A 3,842-nucleotide genomic window follows, 5' to 3' on the forward strand; every position below is an offset into this window, starting at 1 on the left:
AAATATATTTGCTATTAAAAAAGAAGTTTATAACATGAGTAAATAAATAAAACAAAAATATTCACTATTTTACTCAACTATATACAATTCACTCAAACTGCATTAAATTATTGCAATGAAGTGAATTACTTAATATGCCTCTTCTAGTCAGCCTGTGTAACACCCACTAAATGACCTTGATTTTCCTAATGGGTCTGCTAAGAAGGTGGGTAAGATTATGTGATTCATCTGTGAGTGATTGTTAACAGGGTTAATTGTAGTCACCATCATGCTGGGTGTAAAATGAGTCATCTCAGAAGCAGGAAGTAAGGGTTTCACTACCACCAAGAGAGAAGGGCCAGGCAAGGGGTGGGTCACTGGACCTTCAGATCCCTGTCCATCAAACCTTCAGCAAGTAAACCTGAATGCTTTGGGGCAGGAGGCTGGCTTGTGGACTTTGGTGCCTCTGTCCTTTTAATTGGGGGACCTGGTACTGAGTGCCTCTGTGTTGAAGCTTATAGGGAGTGGTACGCCCTTTGCTAATTTATTGGCAGCCTTTAAAACACTGATCACGTAGGACAAAGGTCAGGCCAAGAGTTGAGGGCCAAGAGTGGCAGAGAAGATGCTCTTTTGACTGAATATCTATATCCTGAGCATTTCTATCTGATTAACTTCCTTAATAAGCACCATCATTGTGAGCATCATCAGTGGGTTCTGTGTGGCAATTGTGCTGAATTATAAGAACCCAGAAAAGTCTTGAGAGTTGTGGGAGGGAAAGTAGAATCAGAGTGGAAAGGAAGGTTGTAGGGTGGGACACACCTAGTCTCTGTCTTGGGAGGAAGAGAAAGTTAGATATGACCTCTATGCCGTTTCTTCAATTATGCATTTCTTCACTTGTACAGCCAGTGCTTTTGAACATTAAGTGCATGTCTTCCAATTTCCCTATCTGCATTTTACCCTTATTCTGTGTTTTATTAGGCTAGGGTTTTCCATTGTTTGGTGCCATCTGCTAAGTTGTTAAATGTACTGTCTTTGCATTTATCAAAGTCACTGAAAAAGAAAATGGAACATAGGCCAAAGAACCTAACCATTGAGACCTCTTCCTTCTCTCTCCTCACATCAGACCTCCCCGGAAATGACTCATTATCCTCTGAGGGATATTCCTGGATCTTTCTCTCCAAATAATTGTCCTTCCTAGGAGTGACTTGGTTTCAAAGCTACCTGTTCTTTACAGTTCAGAACCCCCTAGACCAGTGGTTCTCTACCTTCCTCATGCCAGAGGCCTTTCATACAGTGCCTCGTGTTGTGGTGACCCACAACCATCAAATCATGTTCGTTGCTACTTCATAACTGTGATTTTGCTACTATTATGAATCGGGCAACCCCTGTGAAAGTGTTGTTCAACTCCCAAAGGGGTCGAGATCCACAGGTTGAGAACCACTGCCCTATACCCAAACAGTCCTGGCACCTCGCAGGCACTCAGAAAGGAACCAAACCACCTTTGCCATAAGATCAAAGTACAAAGGCAAGAACTGCGAGTACCAATTTCACCTTTAGGGAGCAGTGAGGACCTCTCACATGTGATCATTTGAACTGGGCTTAAGAATTGGGAGGATTATTACTGAAGTTGGCAACGGGTACAGAGAGAGTAATACAGGCATTCTGGATACAAAGGAAAGAAATCCATGGGAGTTTTGTGGGAGTAAATGTTCATTGTTTGTACTTAGGAGGTAAACATTTATTGTTTGGATTTAAGTTCATCTTTGTTTATTAGAATACAGAGTTTGCATTTCTGAATGACTGTGAAAGGAGGGAGGAAAGCAGGTAGTAGAAAAGAGAGAGAGTGAGTGAATTAGTGTGAGTGAAGAGGAGTTGAGCAACAGGATGAGAGTTGAGGTTGAAAAGTAGAACTCAATTCCTTGGGGCTTAGAAAGCTTTATTAAAGAGCTGGCCTTCATTCCGTAGGCAGAGTGGAAGGTTTTCTAAAGTATGACTGCAACAGAATTGGATTTTTGTTTTAGAAAGATAAGTGCAGACAAGAACAGATAGGGAATTGAACTAGGACAGTGGCAGAGGGAAGGGATAACGGAATCGCCTGATTAGAGAGAATTTTTGGATGTGGTGTCAATAGGACTAGGTGGCTGGTGGAAAGAGGGCAAGGGTTGAGCAGAGCAGAACGCTCCACAACTCTGAGGAGTTGATCTTGATTAAACTGGCCACAAGAAGATGACAATGCCACTAACTAAGACACGGTGTTGGGAAAGACAGGTCTTTAATGCTATTTCCTGTAAGCTTGTGGTAGGAATGTGCACTAGCTCATGGAAACGCACTGTGAGCTCAGTGGAGTCATAGTTATCCGCATCGCTCCCTCAGTGAGCCTTGGGAAGGATGCTTCCTGGGAGTCATCGTGTTTCCCGGACTTGCTCACTCTTGGCAGCAGAATCGCACTGCTGTAATCAGGAGGGGTCTACTTATCCAGATGGCGCTATCATAACAGTACCCACAGGGAGTCTTTCCTGAGGATTTTAAGATGGTAATAAGTTAAAAATAACTGAGCCCGCACGCACTAAGAAGCAAGAAGTAAGAGTCGTTAAATTCAATCCAATGATGCTGGTAGGCGCCATTGAGCTGGTCCCATTTCATAGTGACCCTGTGTGCAGTAAACAAACTCCCGCAGCAGTGCTGTCGAGCACATCCAAGTCTGCCTCTGGCTCACAGACTCGTGGAACTCTTCAGTTCGACTGGTAAAGAGAACCCTGTCTTTTCCTCCTGGTTCTGCATGTCCTCTTTTTGTATACCCCAAGCTATTTTTACCCTGTAGCAGGACTACCAATCCATTCATCAGTCATCGCTCAAAGTGTATTTTCAGATCAGCTATAATTGTGATGTTCAGAGGGCTTTAAAAAACATTTTCTACTAAATAACAACAACAACTGAAATAGATGAATCACCATGAACTCTATGGCAACCTCAAGAGTGGAAGGGTAAAATTGCTCCCAGTGACTAATCTGTCAGGAAAACACCCGGCCTTTCTCTCAAGGTGGCACTGGGTGGACTTGAACTGCCAGCCTTCTTACTAGCAGCTGTGCATGTTAACCATTTGCGGTATTGAGAGGGTTTTTAATTTGTTCTTCCCCTAAATGCTTTCTACTAAATACCTGTTCTCCATTATTACATTACTCATCAGCCCTGAAATTGCTTTTCCTGTGTGACTGGACTCCCCCACCCATCTCCTTAAGCAACTTAATTACTATATCTGTTTTGCTATTGTGTGCTCTTTTTTCAAGCCTGTGTGGGATCTAGGAAGTTGGAAAAGGTAGGAAATATTCACTGGGGAATGGAGAAGGCACCGCCTCCATTTTTCACAGGTATATAAACTTTCCAATGGTATCCAAATGGAAACTGTTGCCCCTGCCAGCTTGATATTTTCACACTGTCCTGCTTCTTGGTGGTGGACTGGCCTCAGTATTGGGTTACCCACCAGAAGAGCAGCAGCTCAACATTACCAGCCAATTCCACAGAAGAGCAATGAAGCTATCGACTCCCTCAAAGATCTATGGTCTCGGAAACTCACAAGGAAATACTTCCTTGTCCTCTAGGTCTCTAAGAGTTGGAAATTGACTCAATGTCAGTGAGTCTGTTTCTTTGAATTTTCCCTGCATCACGGTATTAAAATCCATCACTGTCTTTTAGTTCTGGGATTTCACTGTCCTATTGGCTAGCTTTGAATCATAGGTAGTGTCAAAAATGTACGTGAGATATCCTATCCAGGAGACTGGGTCTTAAAGATGGGACCCTAGTTGTGTTAGACAGGGTTCTCTAGAGAAACAAAACCAGGACACTTATGGTTTTACATATCTATA

This window comes from Echinops telfairi, unplaced genomic scaffold (genome assembly GCF_000313985.2).
Source record: "Echinops telfairi isolate 266 unplaced genomic scaffold, ASM31398v2 ScPeMD7_3533;HRSCAF=4204_0, whole genome shotgun sequence".
Lineage (NCBI taxonomy): Eukaryota > Metazoa > Chordata > Mammalia > Afrosoricida > Tenrecidae > Echinops > Echinops telfairi.